Below are 20,796 nucleotides of genomic sequence, written 5' to 3'. Positions count from 1 at the left end.
ATTAGTGATGAGTAAATAATAATTTTATGTATATATGTGCTTATGTGTACATAACATATAAACACATTTATTTTTAAGATAAACTAATTATGCTTTAATGTTTATTCTTATTGGGAAAATTATACTGCACCTTTGGTATTTGGGGTGATTTGCAAATTGTTATGATTTATTGCTAGCACAGCTGGAATTTCTTTGGTCATATTTTTTCTCATGTAACTGGAGTTATTTCCCCATTCATTTATCTACTGAATGGCCATTGCTCTGTTGACATGAACATCATAATTAACTATTCAATACATCTCCTTTATCTAGAAATTATTTATAATTTAATTATAGCATTTGGTAATGTGTCTTATTCCACTATAGGACATGTTTCCTGACTGATGAACAGCTGTTATAAAAATATAGCTTTCTAGTTTTTTCTCTTCTCCACCTACAAAAAGCTTTTATATCATGTTTTAATGGGAATATTAAGAATCCTGATACACAGCATTGCACCACTCTGACAACTCAATTAGATGTAACCTACTCCCAGTACCAGAAGCTTCATTTGATGACAAGAGATGTCTATGGGAACCCTGAAACAACCCAGACTGTTTTGAAGGGTGTAGGTGACTTTGCTTCTCTGTTTACTCTTCTTCTTCAATCTTCCCTCAAGTGGTGCTGTATCCACCCTTTCCTTCTTTCTCTCCCTAAGTTAGCCAATGGGAAAATTTGCTACAGTGTTATGAGCTTGTGCACATCTTATCAACAACATCATGCCTACTTTCTGATCCTTTTATACTTTCCTTGAGCCTAGCACCCAGTGGCTAGCTAGGGAGTACTTACTAAACAGGCAATTAAATAGTTTTAAATACAGTACTTTAATTAAAAATAAAATATTTAAAGTGCTGGAAAATACATTTTTCAATTTTTAGTTTAAGAATCAGTGTTTTGTATCCATACACTTAAAATTCATATGAAATTATGATATAAAAGCTTTATTTAAGTGGAGGATATAGGAAAGACTCCAGATCTGTGTTTTAACATGCAGAGCCCCTTCCAGTACCAAAGCTTGTGTAGTGTGGGCCTTGCTGTCAGTTTGTGGAGAGCAACATAAATACATATACAACTCAATGAACAAGAGAAGTAGAGCTGGTACTTATCTAGAGTCTTCACTCCCATGCGATATTGTTCTTAGTATCAAAAGGTATACGTCACACTACCAAAGGAGAAACATAAACAGCAACCCAGCTACAAAATCTTTGATTTACAATGGCGTCTTCCCTTCAAGATATGTTAGTGCAATGGTGGCACTAAGCTTATGTGAGTAACCAACCAATATCTGATTTGACTTGAGGCCCATTCTATAAGCTGTATCTCATACTCAACACTGTTTGGCTGACCAAGAACCTGAGACCATGTAACCCACAGACTTATGGAAAAAACAAATACTACTACTCTAGTAAAGGAACATAGCAATACAATGACTCCTAATGACATCCTGATATGCTCATAAATCAATGCCTTGCTCAATAGTCATAAGAGAAGCTTCCTCCTATAGCAGATGGAAAAAAAGAGACCTACATCTAGACACCATGCAGAGAGTGAGAGGCCTTGGTACACTCAGCCCTAACTGAGATGTCTCCATCAAATCCTTCCCTTTGGGGTTCAGAGAACACTTTGGAAGAAGAGGTAGAGGGAGAGGGTAAGAGCCTAAGGGGATGGAGAACATTAAGAAATCAAGACCTTCTAATGAAATCAGGAGTGATGCAATATGAACTCAAAGAGACTGAGGCAGCATGCACAGGACCTACATGAGTCTACATCAGACAGAATCCTAAAGCTGAAAGGAGACGTAGACACATGCCCTCATCCCTATAACCCAGAAGCTATTTCTGATTGATAACCACTTGTGAATGAAAATTGAGTTTTCTCAAAGGAGTCTCACTGAGAAGACAAATTACCCTGAAGGGTAGGTCATACTACTATCAGAAGATGGTCAACAGAAAACCAACCTAATGGCATCTTTAGAGTTTCCTTGTCTCATAATGTCATGTTCTTCTATTTTTTTATTTTTATATTTTTAAAATTTTCTTTTTTAAAAATCCTACATGTCCTTTGTGTATATATTATGGTATCTGGTTTCGTGTCTTTATGGGATTTCTGATTGTGTGAATGAGTGGGTCTCTGCATCTATATCTGTTCATGCTTTTTCTTGGGCTCTTTTCTTTCCAATTGCTTGTTTTGTCTTATCCCTAAGTGTTCACTTTTATTTTATCTTGTTTTATTTTATTATCATCCCCTAGAAGCCTGTTGGTTTTCTAATGAGAGACAGAAATTGGGAAAATCTGGATGGGAGGGAAGGTAGGGAGGAACTGGGAGGAGTAGAGGGAGAGGAAAAAATCTATCATCAATAGAAGAATAAAAGTAATGCAAAAGATGTCACTGAATAGAGAGGACACGGACTCATATAGTACCACAGGCAGAAAATAAAAGGGGATTTTAAAGCATCATGATATGTGATTGACATATATCTAGATTTTCTTGCCCAAGCTTTAGGATTCATGGAAGAAAGACAATTAAATTGCAGAATGCAGCGATTGGAATAAAAGGCTATCACAAATAAATCTAAGTTAGCATCTAGTGAGACACTGTAAGCAATGAGATGTGCCATTAAAGAACTCGTGCCACCCAGTTTTACAATTAGGAGATAGACTCATAAGGGAATGATAATGGTAATTACCTTAGTTAGGGTGATAAAACACCATGACCAAAAGCAATTTGGAGAGGAAACTCGAAGACCACATTCTGTAACTAAAGGAATTCAGGGCAGGAACTCAAGGCAGGAACTGGGAGGCAGGAACTAAAGCAGAGACCATGAAGGAATGTTGCTTAATGGCTTGCTCCTCATGGCTTGCTCAGCTTGCTTTGTTATGCAGCCTAGGACAACCTGCCCTCAGGTGTCACAATCAACCATTTGCTGGGCCCTCCTATGTCAATCAGTTAAAAAATGCCCAACAGACTTCCCTAGACACCAATCTTACAGGGGAATTTTTCCATTTGAGAGTCCCTCTTCCCAAATAATTCTAGCTTATGTCAAGTTTCAAAACAAAACAAAACAAACAAAGAAGACACTGAAAACAGTAGTGGATTTTTACTCAATATCTTATCCTTCATGAATTGGTGACTGACTCCTAGCAAAAAGGCCTTTATTTTCTATATTTTCATGTGCTAATTTTCTTTGTATCTTAGTTAGGATTTCTATTGCTGTGAAGAGACTTCATGACTACAGCAACTATTTATTTTTTTATTAAGAAAAAATTTTCATTCATTTTACACACCAATCAAAGATGCCCCTCTTCCCCTCCCCCAAGCCTGCCCCTCCCAACCACTCCCCACTCCCACTCACAAGAAGTCAAGGCCTCTTATGGGGAAGCACATTCAGTAGAGGCAAGTTCAGCACCTTCCCCCTACCTAAGGTTGAACGAGGTGTCCTATCATAGGTAGTGGGCTTCACAAAGCCTGCTCATGCACCAGAGATGGATTCTGATCCTACTGCCATGGGATCTCCCAAGCACATCAAGGTACAAAACTGTCTCACCATGCAAAGGGTCTAGTCCAGTCCCATGTAGGCTCCACAGCCATTAATCCAGCTTTCATGAGTTCCCTCTAGTTTTGTTTGGTCATCTCTACATGTTTCCCCATCATGTTCCTGATCTACTTGCTCATAGAATCCCTCTTTTCTCTCAATGACTGGACTCCTGGAGCTCTGACTAGTGATTGGCTATAGATCTCTGCATTTGCTTCCATCAGTCATTGGAGAAAAGTTCTGTGATGACAGTTAGGGTATTCACCGGTCTGATCTCTGGGGTAAGCCAGTTCAGTTTAGGCACCCTCTCTACTATTGCTAGTAGCCCAGGCTGGGGTCATCCTTGGGGATTCTTGGCAACTTCCCTAGCAGCCGTTTTCTCTCTATCTCCATGAGGTCTCTCTCTATCATGGTATCTCTTTCATTGCATTCCCTTCCCTCTCAGTTCCAGCTCAACCATCCCATTCCCATATGTTCTCATCCCCTATTCCCTACCCTTCATTGCCCACCCCTTATTCCCAGTTTACTCATGGAGACCTCGTCTATTTCCCCTTCCCAGGGTGGTCCATGTGTCCCTTTTTGGGCCTTCCTTGTTAGTTAGCTTCTCTGGATTTGTGGATTGTTGCCTGATTACCCTTTGCTTTATATCTAGTATCCACTCATGAGTGAGTACATACCATGTTTGTCCTTCTGAGTCTGGGTTTCCTCACTCAGGATGATATTTTCTGGTTCCATTCATTTGCCTGCAAATTTCATGATGTCATTGTTGTTCTTTGTTGAGTAGTACTCCATTGTGTGCATGCACCACATTTTCTTAAGCTATTCTTCAGTTAAGGGGCATCTAGGTTCTGGCTATTATGAATAGCGCTGGTATGAACATAGTTGAGCATGTGTCCTTGTAGTGTGATTGAGTATTGTTTGGATATATGCTCAAGAGTGGTATAGCTAGGTCTTAAGGTAGACTGGTTCCCAATTTTCTGAGAAACTGCCACACTGATTTCCAAAGTGGCTGTACAAGTTTGCACTCCCACCAACAGTGGAGGAGTGTTCCACTTGTTCCACATCCTCTCCATCATAAGCTGTCTGCAGTGCTTTTGATATTAGCCATTCTGACAGGTGTAAGATGGTATCTCAGAGTAGTTTTGATTTGCATTTCCCTAATGACAAGGGGCTACTATTAAAATTGGTAGAAACTGTAGACGGAGGTATGAATGACTGACATTCATCCCTCCCCAACTCTTTCTTGCTGCTCTGTGTTAACAACTGCTTCAGCCATATACTCCCAATTCAATGGTATTCTGCCTTGCCTCATGGCTCAAATCAGTGAACCAGATGATCTGGGCCTGAAACTTCTGTAACCATGAACCAAAAGAAATCTTCTCTCATTTTAAGTCATTTTCTAAGGTGTTTTGTCACAGCAAAAAAAAGGTAACTAACTTACTCCCTTTCCTGAATTTTCTGGTGGTAACTACAGGCAATTTTCTGGGATATATATATTTCAAATGACATGCAGACTGTGTTTTCTTTTTCCCATTTGTGACTGAAACAAAGAAAAAGTTTTAAATATGATCAATGCCAACTTCCTTTGGATATAGTTTTGGAATGTTCCCAGTTCAATATAATCCTACAAGGGATATAAATCATGAAACACATAATTTTTTAAAGATGAAAATAAGGATTGTATATTGGTGACTCTCTTCTTCAAGCACTGAAGTCTAATCTGAAGTTCTTGTTTCTGCAGTGTCTCTCTGATAGAAATGTCCTTGCCTACTCCACTGGCTGTTGTCAAACTATGAACCAGACATCAATAAGTGTGACACTGGATATGTAAATTTGAAATTTATTCTGCACAATATATAGAAGTCAACTTCCTAAAGCCACTGCCAATAGACCAAACTTGATCCTTTTGTGCATGATGATTGATGTACATACCTGTAATCTATGGCTAATAGTGTGATTCAACAAAGGGTATGTTTTAGAGGAACCATTTACTTCACTTATGTTTGTGGCTGTTCATTTATGGATGACTTTCTTGTCAGTCCAATGCAAAAGATCATGTAACAAGAGACAGGAGGTATTGGACACTATGCATGTGTTCTATTCTTTTCCTTTCTTTTAAGTGTGTGTGTGTGTGTGTGTGTGTGTGTGTGTGTGTGTGTGTGTGTGTGTGTGGTGTTGAAGCCAGATATCAACAACACGCATATTTATCAACTGCTCTTTACCTTATCTTTTGAGGCAAGGTTACTTACTGCTGTACCTAACATTCATGCAGTTGCTAGACTGGCCTACCAGGGAAGCTTCAAAGATTCCCCTGTCTCTGCCTCTTCTTCCTGCCCTCCCCATGATAGGACTACTGAAGTGTAAGATAATGCCTTGCTCTCCTACATGGATTCTAGAGATCCTTTCAAAAGTCTTCATGCCTACATGGTAGGCACCCTACTAAGTGATTCACCTTCCAAACCACTCTCCCTCTTCTTATGAAACTACTGGTATTCAAATATGGAAACTACTCTGATACCCTTTCCTTATTTTATCACTTCTTAAAATGATTCCAACTACCATAGCCAGGTCAAATTTCTTCCTTCTTCCTATCTCAAAGTAGGGATTAAATTTACCTTACAAATTTCAGAAGAGACAAGTGACATTCAAACCCATATAAGCCTAGAATCTGGTACACAAATTCAAACATGGTTGATGGAGACTGTTGGGAATGCTTTGTGTGGACGGCAGAGGGCCCTGCCTTTTTATGGAATTAAGAACTGTGATGAGAGAACCAGCCTGAAACAGATTATCATCATCTTTACTCTGATGGAGGCGGGCACAGGGGTAAATAAGGCACAGAAAATGCCAGAACCAAGAGGGAAAGACAGAAAATGCTGTTGGCAGTTTGAAGCCCTGTATCCAGTTTTGCCTGGTCAGATTAAGCCATCTGGGATTTTCTGATTATGTAATCATCTGAGTTCATTTTTATATAAGTGAATTTTAAGTTTGAATTTCTGTCATTTGCAGGCAAAACAATTCTCATCCTAACGAATAAAGAATGTCTTAGAATAGGAAATTCATATTTTTGCATTCTGAGAACAGAAAGTCTAGAAAATCTTTGGGGACCTACATAAAGATGATTAGAGTTACTTTAAATAGAGGGTCTGCATAAGAAAAACCCAAAATTTCCTTGAGAAACAAAACAAGAAAGGAGAGCAGAGAACAATGGGAGGAATGGTCCAGGACAAGACCACAGGAACACCATCAGCCAGGATGAACTAGGACATTGTACTATTTAACACAGGGGATTCTGTAATCTTTTTAAAAATCCAATCATTTTTTTTTCATAGAGGGCAACGGTGTTACAGTTTCTTGGATTTTAAACTGAAACCTACGCCAGTATCTCTATCGTTTATGCCACTGACAGTTACCTTTATGACCACTATGTAGATGTAACCAACCATCTTATTAAATAAGAAACATAGAACCAATGCAAAGAAGAAAGCCAAGAGATCAGAGCTAAGAGCCTTACCCTGCAGCTAGCCTCTTCAGCCAAGAGACCTCTCCGAAAGAAAGCTACTTCCTGTCTGTTCGTCTTTATATAGACTTTCTGTTCTGCCTTCTCATTGGTTGTAAACCCAAACACATGACTGCATCATCACTGCCTGTATGTACAGCCCTGCAGGTCTTCTATGGTATTGAGATTAAAGGTGTGTGTCTCCAATGTTGGCTGTATCCTTGAACACACAGAGATCTACCTAGCTCTGCCTACCAAGTGCTGGGATTAAAGGTGTGCACCACCACCGCCATGCTCTTTCTATGGCTCTAATAGCTCTGACCCCCGGGCAACTTTATTTATTAACCTACAGTTAAAATCACATTTCAGTACAAATAAAATACCACCATACCACTATTTGGCCACTCCATGTAAAATGTAAAATATTTTTCACAGTCCATTAGGTTATGAAATATTATGCATTTTTTTCAGACTTTAAAGCAGTATACTATTTAGTTCTAGGATATTAACTATAAGACCAACATCCTGTAAGGGGAGTGAAGACATTAGCAAGGCATAACTCACATCCTCAAGGCTCTTTCTTTCTATGGCAAGACTGATTGATTGAGAGGCAGAGAGTATTTATGTTTGTATTTTAAGTCTTACTCAAGAGCTCCCATAATAAAGATTGGGTCCTCAGTTCATGATGTTATTAGAAACTAGTGGAATGTTTTCCTAGACTTAGTGGAGAGAAAAATGGTCATGAATACATGCCCTCATGGAGGCACTGGGAGGCTCTTCCTTACAATCCTTTGCTTTCTGATTGCCAAGAGGTGGACATCTTTGTTCCATCACACATTCCCACTATGATATCCTGCCTCACCAGAGGTCTGAAAGCAGACACTCCAACTGATCATAGGTTAAAAGTTCTGAAAGCATGAGTCAAAATAAGAATCTGATCAACAAGTTGCCAGACTCCTTATTGATGGGACAAAATTCTAAACATAAAGAATTTTAGAAATGAAAGACATTTTTGCTTATAGTTCTCCAGGTTTCTGTTTATAATTCTTGACTCTGTTGACTATGAGCCTGTGATTGGGCAGAATATTATGGCGGTGAAATATATAGCATGGTAGATGTCAGAGAAAAGCAAATACAGGAAGCAACCAGGGCAGCAGATATTCTTCAAGGACATACTTCCAATGATCAATTTCCTCCAAGTCATTCTCACATTCCTTCTTTTACCACCTCTGAATAATCTATTCAAATTATGAATCTATAGATAGGTTGAGCATATATTAAACCAGAGTCCTCATGAACTAATCATTTGTGGGGGACATATTCATGGGCATATTCAGAAGCATGTTTTACTGGCCTCCTAGGCACCTATCACTCCAAACAGGCTGATAGTGAAGGCTAAGTATGATGTTGTTCATCTCTTTTAGTTTGCTAAAGTAACAGAAAATTATCTAATGTATATGATAGGTAGGTAGATACTTGGAGGGATGGATAGGTGATAGATAATTAGATAGATAGATAGATAGATAGATAGATAGATAGATAGATAGATAGATAGATAGATGATAAATAGATAGATAGATAGCTATAGATATATAGGCAGATACCTAATACAAAGAAACTTTGTGCACACTTTGGTAGCAGAGGAAACATTGTACCTAGCTGTGGTGCAGAAAGATTCATTCAGAAAAGAATATTTCATTTGAGAATATAAAGGTTGTTTTATATCTGTCATTGTTGTTTCAATGCTGTAATAAAGCATGCATTGTAAAAAAAGAGGTATGACTTCATGATTTAATGTCACAAAAAGTAATGTTAATATAACTATAAACTGAGAATATACATACACTTGGCTTGCAAGGCAAGTTCCATGTGATTCTAACCAAAAATATCTGTGAGAAGCATCATGACTTAGAAGCTAGGAATGGATGGAAAGTGGCATAAAGCTTAATTTGTCTGCTTCTCCATCACTTCTAGTTAATGTAATGATTATTCACAACAATTCACAAATTTAAGATTTAATAGGAAATGGCTACTCATCTTTCTATACATCAGTTTAACATTCATCACTTCTTTCCATGTCAGTGTAAATGTATTTATTCATTGACAGCTGACCATTGAGCAATATTTTGATATGTGCCTTATTCAAGTTGTGAATAACATTAAGAAAAACTCCACAAAGTAGAAAAGAAAAAGGAGAGCAAGACGGGTGTAGAGAAACAGGAGTTAAGGGAGTATCTCATTATGGAAAGAGAATGCCCACATTCCTCCCAAATTAATATGCAAAAATTCCAATCCCCAAGATGATGGTGTCAGGTGTTCTAGCCTTTTGAGGTCATTAGATCATGAGGGCAGAACCACTGTCAATAAGAAATGTCCTCAGAGAGTTATTTTGCTGGCTATCATTTGATATATATCCCAGTTCCTAGAATACAGAAGATGTGTAGTAAAGGAATGGGTATAGGCTGTGTGAGTAAGTATGTGTGATGTTGGAAGTCCATGGAGGATAACTCATGATTCAAATTGGAAGTGTATAACTGTTCCAAGGATAGGTAATAATTCGTGTGAAATGATTCCAGCCTGAAATCTTATATGGAAAGGAATGGAAAGAAAGTACAAATAAGGACAGAGGTCCCTAACAACTTTCTGTAACTTTGACACAGTGACAGTATGTGGATGACATTCTAAGTATTAGCTGTTGTTTGAGCACATGAGATATTTAAAAGCCATTAAGTCTAACAATGAGATGTCTTTATTAATGAGCCCTTTTGCATATTATTGATGTCATATTGTGATATAGAATGACATTCCAATGCTATCCTTTATACATGGCAGCAAAAAGGACAAGAAGAGACATAATGAATAGTGTCACCTCATGCATGGACCTGACTGCTGCTGACATAACACCATTTTCTGTTTTGTTTTGTTTTGTTTTGTTTTTGAATGCTGGCTCTTTCACTTATAAGTTTTATATCAGCAAAAGACCCCAAATCTCAATTTCTTCCCTTATATATAAAAATAATTATACCTATTTGATAGGTTGATGGTTTTCCTAGATAGCAATCATAATATTTTAAGGGAGTGGAAAACCTTTTGCTTTTTGAAGATGGGATTATTAGCATGTCCAGGTTCACAGAACACCTTCTCTTTTGATTTTTTCCTAGTCATTGTTTTGATTTGGGGTCAAAAAAGAATACCCAACCACAACCAATTGAACAACAACAACAACAAACACAACCTCAGAAAAAACGCTGGTGATTTTGAAAAGATGCCAGCAGCATGGACAAGTACCAGTCAAGGCCTTGGACTGGGTAATAACATATATCACTGGATACAGGAACCATTAGCCCTAGGGGATAAAAAACAGTGGCTAGCCGGGCGGTGGTGGCGCACGCCTTTAATCCCAGCACTCGGGAGGCAGAGCCAGGCGGATCTCTGTGAGTTCGAGGCCAGCCTGGGCTACCAAGTGAATTCCAGGAAAGGCGCAAAGCTACGCAGAGAAACCCTGTCTCGAAAAACCAAAAATAAAAAACAAAACAAAAAAAAAAAAAACAGTGGCTTGATAGTAGGACTGAGTAGGACCCTTAGCAAGGGGAGTTAGAAAAGCTAGTATTAAATTTTAAGTTTAAGAGGATGTAGAACAGGCAAAAAGTATTGAAAATGGAAAAAAAATGAACAAATGGCCAATAATACTTACCAAAGAAAGGAAATGCACTGAAGTGTATAACTTGTTCACTGTCCTGTTTCTACTTTTTACCCCATAAGGGAGAGGTTTATACTCTGGGATGCTCTGATCTAGGCAAAATGATTCTGGCTTGAAATTGGATGCTGAATGGGAATGGGAAGAAAAGATGAGTGGGCATGGTGGTTTCTCACAACTTTCTGCCACTTTGACCTGAGTGTTTGACTTTGTCTAGAGTTTTAAAGGTTAGTTGGTGTTTGAATACATGCAACAAAGCCATTATGCATAGCACCTATTTGTCCATATCTGAGTTCTTTTGCATGTCAATATCATCTTGTGGTAGTAAATGAAAGCCAAATTCTACCTTACAATCTTGGCAGCCAGAAGACAAAAATACTTAGATTAGTATCATCCAAATACACGAATGGAGGTTTGTATCATGATACATGGCAATAAAACATCATTTTTGTGATTGCTAGTTTGGAAATAGTGCCTTAAGAAGAATAAAGCTGGCTTATGAACTGTATAGCTTCCTAGATGCTTAACCTAATTTAATTTATCAACATTCATTGTTAACCTTCTAAGAGGAAAGGCTAGGCAGAAGAAAAGACTGCGGTGTAGGGAGTAGAATTTTTTTTTCTCAGTATGGCCAATCTAATGAGAGAGACAGTAAAACCACAGCCACAGCAATAGTTTGTGAATACTCTGCTAAGTGGCATGGTATCCTTCCCATTTGCAGGCTTGAGTTATTGATTGCAAGGGCAAAAGTAAATCTTTGATCTTACCGTAGTTGCATTTCCTTTTTGTCCATCTAATGACACTAGGATTTTGCCCAATGACTAGACTTAAGGGCATGCTAAGGGGTAACTTAGTCTAACACCAGGCCCTGTGTTGGGTTGAGGAGTAGCTTAGTTTAGTACTTAATCCTATGTTCAAGAGCAATCTTTACAGCACCTAGTTTTAACCTGGATCCTTAATCTATTACTTTAAACAAGACAAAGTTAGGATCTGCTTCTTTCAACTACAAAAAAATTCTTGTATAGGAAGGACATATGTATTTACTTTTATGTATGTGTGTGCACTTGCCTGCCTGCCCATAAAGCATGTGGAAGTCAGATGACAAACTTTCAGGAATTGGTTCTCACCTTCCATCTTGTTGAGCTCGGATCCATCTTGTTTCTTCCATACTATGTACTGAAAGCTAGCTGCCCTACAGGCTTCAGTGCAGTTTTCCAATATCTTTCTCTTACTTCACCTTAGGAATATTGGGATTAGAGATGCACTACAACCACATCTGTCATTTTGTCTTTGTAATTAGGATTTCAAGGATCTAACTTTGATTACCAGGCTTTCTTATCAATAGCTTTTTCCCACTGTATTATTGCCTCAGCCATTAAATATGTAAAATTCTTAGTATGCGATGTTAGTGGAGGAAATTTTAGCTCTCATCATATTCCATCCCTTCATTATTATGTTTAATGCCTTAATTTCATAGCAGGTATTCAATAAAGTAAGTAGACTTAGATATGGCTGTCACACAGCTGCAGAGTATGTATAATATATAATTTCCCAGTGCTTTACAACAGATTATGATGTGAGTAGGTCCGCTGAAACAATCTACACAAACATAGATGACCTTGGGTTAGACATAGCAGTATTTCATTATGTCCTCTTAGATCAGGTAACTGCTCCGAAGAAATAGGAGAATCCAAATTAAAGTGCAATCACTGAAAAAGCTTTAAGCTTGAAGCATGAAAGGTATATTATGTCTCTAAAACACAATATTTCATTGAAAAAAATTACTTAGGATGAATGTCCTGTTATCTAGCAGAAACTTGAGTCAGAGCTCTCATTTCAAGATTTTTCTCTTTCCTTAGCCAGAGATGGCAACATAACAGAGAAGGAAGCCAGCGACAGTGAAGCAGTAGAGTGATGCTAGGACATTCAAGGAATAAAGAAACAAAGGGAAATAGACTTGGAGAATACCTTGCGGAAGAATGAGTGTCAGAGTCATAACAATATATATATATATATATATATATATATATATATATATATATATATATATAAATGCAATGGTAGGTTTATGTAACATGCCCCAGTGAATCATCTCATGCCGTTTGTGAAGTTGCCAAAAGAGTAACTGAAGCTACTCTATTTTAGATAAGAACATTGAAGAAAGGAACATTTTAATGTGTATCCTGACACCCCTTGGAGTTAATTTCAAAAGTGGTGTCATAGGTAAAAAACACCATGAAATCTCAGTCCCATCGCAGCTACAGTGTTTACAATCTGCTCCACCCGGCATGGAGAAGTGTTCAAAAGCAGCCAAGAGGAGCAGATCTGTCTCAGTGTCACTCACTGAGAAGTTTATAGTAGTCAGGCAAGGCCAAGGTCACATTCATGGGTGGGGATGACGAAATGTTACTGTGATTTTTTTTTTACCCCCTCTGTTACTTTGCTTCTTTTTCCTTATAGACTATGACTACATTAAATTCGAGGAATCTGTGTTCCACCCCAAGCATCACCCATCACTAAGTGCCTGTCACATAGCAGACTCTCTCAATAAAAATTGTTAAAGGGGGAGTATCGTTGCTGCTTTCATCTATCAACTGAGAATCTAAGCCCCAGTCCCTGTGCCTATTTGTTCATCCTTATTATTCCCCAAGCCTATTAGTACTCTGTGTGGTTCACGAGGCTATTTTAGCCAAGATAGATGTTTACACAGATTTCTCCCTGTCCTGGCAAGTTCAAGAGTGGACAGTACTATTATCCAATCTGGATCAAAACCAGGCGTTCCTCTTTGCTTAGGCTTCAGGGCTAAATCTTCCTGTACATAGAAATGTATCGTGTTGATGCTCCTGATGGGCAGGCTGCCTGGAGCTTCATTGAGTTATCAATGTTTCTACTTGATCTATTGACAGTGGAGGCTTGAAAGTAAACAGCTTTGCCAACTCCAAATAGCTAGTTTGAGGCCTGGCAAGCTCTTGCACAAAGCTAAGAGCTGGCATAGAACTTGATGCTTGCAGTGAGTTTTTTGTGGTTGCATGTAGGAGGAAGGGAATTTATTAAAAAGTCTGTATTCTAAAACCAGGGCAGAAAACTAGACCTTGAATGCAATCCATATATCTAAGGAGCTCAGATACATGTGAGAATTCAGGCAGTGACATTTGGAGGAGAGAGGAAATGTGGTTTAAGTCTCACTTTATGAGTCATTGCTGTCTTGTTGTATTATTTCTGTATCTGTAGGAAAGATAAAGAAACAGCAATGGCACTTGATAGAAAAGGAGATGCGGGTTACTGCCATTAGAGCTATAGAAACCTAGCTATCACTCATCTATGAATCTACAGAAACTTGCCTACAAAAACTTAAGACAAGATTCAGCCACAAACAGACTAGATTTCTTCATCAGTTACTAGCAATCATGGTAGGGAGATTTAATGAGAGAATAAGCTTAATATTAGCACAGCAACATACAAAGAGTTCATATATTTAATGCTACAGGAGAGAAGTAAGAGTCAGAATATATACAAACCAGTGAGTATGCAAAGTTAATATATGTGATACACATTGAAGGCATGCTTCATGTTGATTAAAGTATCCTGGTGGGAAAGGAATAAAAGAGATTATTATTATTATTATTATTATTATTATTATTACTAACAACATTGAATGTGAAATAAAAGAATTGTGTGCCATAGGCCATAGCCAATTTTGATCCTGAATTAAGTAATGCAATTAACTCAATGTCATGGTTCATTAATGGTAAGAAAATGCCCAAGGTGCTATGATTTTGATGTGAAATGTTCCCCCTAGGATCCTGTGTTTGAATGCTTGATCTTCAGTGTGTGGTGCTATTTTGGGGAGTTGTAGAACTTTTGGGGAGGTGGGGTCTTCCTGGATGAAGTGGCTTCTGAGGGGAAATTCTTGAAATTTGTAGCCATTCTCAGGTCTTTGTTTCTGCTTTCTGGTCCTTTAGAATTGTCTGCAATTCTAGCAGCATGGTCCTACTGCCACAGAGTCCCCTAATACCATGCCTTCCCCACTGTGACCAGCTATGTTCCTTCAAATCATGAGCCAAAATAAATAATTTTTTTCCTATGTTGCTGCATACTGATTGCCAACTTGACGGGATCTTGAATTACCTGAGACAAATTTCTATGCATGTCTGTGAGTTTCTAGTTCATATTGTTGATTTGGGAAGACACTCCCTAAATGTGGACAAAAAATAGTCTAAGAGATAGGATTCTAGACCCAATAAAGAAGAGAAATAACACTCAAAATCAACATTCACAGTTCTGTGTTTCCTGATTATGGATGCAATATGATTAGTTATCTCAATCTCCTGCCGCCATAAGTATTGCACTATGATTGACTATATTCTTCACCTGTGAGCCCAAATCATTCTTCGTCCCTTATTTGCTTTTGTTAAACATTTTCTCATAGTAATAGAAAAAGTAACTCTTTCTTTTAAGTAGCTTTTAAAAGTATTTATCACAAAAACAGGAAAAGACAAAATAGTATATATATATACATATATATATGTATATATATGAATAGTATATAAATACACTATATACTATGCATACACTATTTATATACTACATACACACACATATATGATTACACACACACAACACACACACATACACACACACAACAGAGAGAGAGAGAGAGAGAGAGAGAGAGAGAGAGAGAGAGAGAGAGAGAGAGAGAGAACCTGTGATAGCTTTTGTGAGTAAAACCAAAAAGTGACATAAGTGGTGTAAGTAAGAATAACATGGCTAGGGATGCTTTAACTCAATGTAAAAGTAAGACAGGGTAAGCCCAAAGAAAAGGATATCCTATCTCAAAGAGTCTTTACAGAAGGTAGGGTTATAAGTAGATCCATTCACCCAAAATACCAAGAAGCCCCAAGGCTGATGAAGGAGGGACAATATATTTGGGAAGAACCTAAAGTGGTGTAAGAGTCCAAGCTATGATGGCTTTCTAGATGATTTCTACAGGTTTCATTGTAACCTAATGCTAGGAGAGGCTATAAAAGGTTGTTCAGTGCCTAGGCTGCTGATAAAGGTGGCAATGACAAGAATAGAAAGTGTATGGCTTGGTCAGACTTTTGCTGAGTTCTGTAACTGCTATCAGGGATCCAAAGTGGATACAGACAGATCTATTAAGAGCTTTTTGCAGTAGTCCAGATGGTCTCTGAGAGTGGTTTGGACAACAGTGTGGGCTTTATGACTATAGAGCAACTACTGATTGGAGAGACAACACAGCGATAGTTTCAACCCACTATATAAATCTGAGAAACATGTCTCCTAAGACATGATGAAGGTATTCAGGTTTCTTACCCCTCCTTCATATTGGAGTATTACATATGCCTTTTTAGATTGACAACAGAAACAGCCTTGTTAGTTTTTTATAAGCAATGGGCACAGGAAAAGGAATTAGAAACCGACTTTCTTGGGTTCTTTCTGTACTTTCCTTTCCTTGTGGTATAACATCAGCAATGTCCCAGGAAGGAACTGCCTTGCCAAATTCTGTCTAAAGATGACCAAGATACAGATCCTTAACTGACCAGGAATAAAATGAACAAGAGGTTTAATTTTCTTTCTCAAGTGTACATCAAATGTTTGTTAAGATACCATCTGGTTACCCATAAAATGAATCTCAGTGTATTTCAAAGGAGCAGTATCACACCAAGATTGTTCTTTTACAAAAATGGCATTAAATTTTAAAGTAAGAAAAATGTTAGTCAAATCACTCTAAGCTTGAGACTGTATTTTAAAAGTAGACAAGTTCACTAGAGGGGTTAACTATCAAATGAAAACACAAAATGACATATTTTTAAAAAATAGAAAATATAAAAATGAAGACAAAAAATGGCCAGTGTATGGAGAGCAACTATGGAAAATATGAACACTAAATATATTGGAGGGGAAAATTTAAAAATAATGACCTATACTTTCACTTTAGAACTTAGAAAGAAGCTAACTAAATTTAAATAAATAGAAAAATGTTCAATAAAATATGTGTGCAAAATAAATAGTAGGTAAAAATTACAAAAGCAAATATTAACATTTAGAAATATTAAATAAATTAATAAAAACTTAAAAAATTAAAAAGAAAGTAAAATGCAATCAGTATCAGTAATGAGACAAGATATCATTCTAGATTCTAGGAATCTTAGGTAACAAGAGAAAATGTTATGCTGACAGATTCAGTAATATAGAAGAAATGAAAATAAAAATTCTTGGAAATCACAACTTGTTAAAACTGACATTAAAAGAAAAATCAGGATAACTTATTCATCTAAGACACTAAACTCAAACTCCAAAATTTTTTTTTTCAAAAAGAAAATGTTAAAGAATTTTCTTCTAAAGTTCTCATATGAGGATGCCAAAGACCCTAAAATAGACACCCACCAAAAGAGATCTCAAAAAGGAAGAAAATGGGATTACTTATGCAATGTGATATAAAGCTAATGTCCTCCTAGCCATCTGGTATTGTCAAAAAGATGTTGGGGGTTGGAGAGATAGCTCAGCAGTTAAGAACATTCATTACATTTCTCCAAGACCCAGGTTTGGTTTCCAGCTCCCACACATGGCTCATAACCACCCATCAATCTAAGGATTGATCATTCTTTTCTGACTTACATAGGCACCATGCATGAACATGTAGGCAAACATTCTCACATATAAAATAAAATAAAGAAACAAAAAATAATATTAAGGTAAAATAGAAATGTACATATATCCATATGTACATATGCAAATATGTTATGGAAATTCAATGGAGAATTAAGGACATCCTTAATCAACTGTTTGTAATGGACAAGGTCTAACTGGAGATGAAGGGGCAACTAGATATTTGCAGGAATGATTGCAGTGATACTCAAAATCTACCTTATACTACATAATAGGATTTTTTTTCAGGCCATTCTTTAGTCTGTTTCTCTTTAGCTCATTCGATTCAACTAAACTAGCAGGAACACCGTGTACTGTCTGTCTTCCGCATCAATGATATGAGGCTTGGAGAAAGGGGGACTGTGTCCTTGTCACCATACCACTGCTACCTCTCAAGTGTCTTGTAGGGAAAGTTTCCATCTAGCTTTGTGCTGCCCACCTCTTCACAAAGAATCATATACAGACTTAATATTAATTATAAATGCTTGGTCAATAGCTTAGGCTTGCTTTTTTAGCTAGCTCTTATAACTTAAATTGCCCCATTTCTATGAATCTATGTGTGCAAAATAAATAGTAGGTAAAAATTACAAAAGCAAATATTAACATTTAGAAATATTAAATAAATTAATAAAAACTTAAAAAATTAAAAAGAAAGTAAAATTTATTTCATCTACATACTTTTCATCCTGCTTGCTCTGTGTCTCATAGTGTCTCCTCTTGACTCCCAAGACTCCACCCCTCTTCTTCCCAGCATTCTCTCTGCCCTGAAAATCCTGTCTAGCCATTGGCCAATCAGTTTTTTATTGACAATGAGAGCAACACATCTTCTTCACAGTGTACAGAAGGATTATTCCACAGTAGTATTTGATACACATAATATACTAAAATTAGAGCCGTGGTAACTTGTGTATAATGGTTTAGAAATTACTATAAATATCATTCAAGATCAGTTTTTGAACTACGGACATACTGACTACTTAGTTTTTCATATCACCATACGCAATATGAAACCAAGTAATATCACATGCATGCCAATTCCACATTCATTCGTTGAGTAATTTCTATAAAGCAGTACCCATTCCAGGTATTAGGGATATAGCAGTGAGTAACACTAGTCAAGTCCACATTCTCCAGGCTAGACTCAAACCTCAAACTCAGAGATCCTCCTGCCTCTGCCTCCCAAGTGCAGGGACTAAGGCAATGCACCACCACTGCGCAGCTGGAGTTCAAATTCTTTTTTCTGGAACGTTTATTGGCTTGAGAGACCATCAAGTACAAGGGAGATGGTTCCATGGGTGTATTTCATTACCTGCAATAGGAAATCCATACTTGGAAGGTAAAAAGCCAGTGATCTTGATAATTAGAGGTTTTATTCACATGTGATAAAACATGTTCTTTTAGTTCTTAGAGCAGTAGCAATGATGCAATAATTCAAGGGAAATGGAGAAAACCTTATTTTTTATTTTTAAATTTTCTTTTTAAAAACTGTCTGGATGAGGAGAGAGCAAGAGGGCCTTAGCAGGGAGAAATGCTGACTTTGGGGAAAACAGGGTTGAGATCAGGCTTTATTCTGAAATTTTAAGGAGAGCAGATATTTCAACATGATGTCTGCAGGATCAAGGGAAGAAGCCGTTGGAGGAGGTTTGAAATATCCAACAGACAGAATAATTGATGGAGCGAAGCTTTAGAGGAGGAAAAAGTTGCAAGCATAGGTGGGGGTTTCAGCTTTAGAAAAAAAAGTCAATATCTTCTTTAGGAGCAGCAAAAAATGAAGTGAGGGAAAGTTTAGAGAAAACACATATACCGGCGGGAGCAATATCCAGAAGGTCTGCTGCCCTTCTGAAGGAAGCCCTGCTGACGAGAGTGAGCAGAGGCTGAGAGAAGAGCTGGTGACTGAATAGAGTGGAAAGGGCTGGGCAAGCATGTGCAAAGGACAGGAGGCAGCCAAGGTCTTGAGAAAGGTTCTTGAGGTGTCCTGGTAGCTGTGTCAGCACAGAAAGTCACATTCTCCAGAGCATCTTGAGGGGAAGTTCTCTGCCTGAGAACAAACTGCTCAGCCTGTCCACATCCAGTCATGGGATGGGTTACCGTTAAAATGCTGGTTTTCAACGTGTATGCTTTGGAAAATAAAGCAACCTTGTTAACAACCATCTATCAAGCAAACCTGGTGTGCCAAATAGCAATTCACAAAACCTTAGCTGTTTCCCTGGTTTCTCTCCTTCAGATTCCTTATAGACAAGTCTTTTCCTCTGGAGTAAGGCAGGGACAAATTTAGCATTCTGTAAGGAAAGATCTCCTAATTTATCTTTCTTATTTATTTTCTAATCCTTGTCTAACTCTCAATTGTTATTTTTTATAGTTTGACCAGTCGCAATACTCATTGTCTTTATGAACTTTACCTACTTTAAGAAATTTCAGGATTGGAGTTGTGAGATGGTTCAGTGGGTAAAGGTGCTTGCCTCCAAGCTTGACAACCTGAGTTCAATCTTTGGATCACACATGGTGGAAGGGGAAAGAACTTACTTTCTCAGGTTTTCCTCTGACATCTTGTACACAGTGACACCAGCATGCATATGAGCACACACACACACACACACACACACACACACACACACACACACACACACATATGTCAAGCAACTAGAAAAGAAATCTGAGGATTGAGGTACTTTGTCACCTGGACAGCAGGGTTAGTAAAGGAATTGGCATGAAGGTGAAAATGGCATGAAGAGAATTGACTTTAATTTCCCTTTGTCTTGGTTCTTAGGAGGATGTGGGATTGTGATTATGAAAGTCATTGTCTTAGTAATAGTTTTGACAATTACTAGAGGTCCAAGACATGTTTGACTCTGAAAGTTTGTTGTGGTTTGAAGTTTGTGTCCTGTCCCTTAAATTCATTGTGAATCCTAGTCCCCCAAGTGGTAATATTAACATGTAAGTCTTTTAGAAAGTGATTAGATCAGGAAGACTCGGACTTCATGAATGGAATTCTTTATAAAAGAGACTTGAAGCACGTATGGTGTGCAATGACTGGAATCTTGGCACAGAGGCTGAGGTAGGAGAATAATAAATTGGAATTCAGCCTGAAGTGCTATAGAATGAGTTAAAGACTAGCCTAGAAATCACAGGATCTTCCAGCCTCTGCCTCCCAAGTGCTGGGATTAAAGGCATGCACCTCCATGCTTAACTAAATTTTTTAAGTCTTTGAAAGACTTCTTTCTGACTTCATTGGAACTTGATTCTACAACATAGCATCACCTATGTAAATCTGGGAGACAGAGAGTGGCTTTGGCAGATGCTGAATCTACTGGACTCTTGATCTTGGGCTCCCTTGACTCCAGAACTATAAATAATAAATTTCTA

This window comes from Peromyscus maniculatus, chromosome 8 (assembly GCF_049852395.1).
Source record: "Peromyscus maniculatus bairdii isolate BWxNUB_F1_BW_parent chromosome 8, HU_Pman_BW_mat_3.1, whole genome shotgun sequence".
NCBI classification, from domain to species: Eukaryota; Metazoa; Chordata; class Mammalia; order Rodentia; family Cricetidae; genus Peromyscus; species Peromyscus maniculatus.
The sequence above is the reverse complement of the archived record's forward strand: the minus strand, read 5'-3'. Positions refer to the sequence as shown.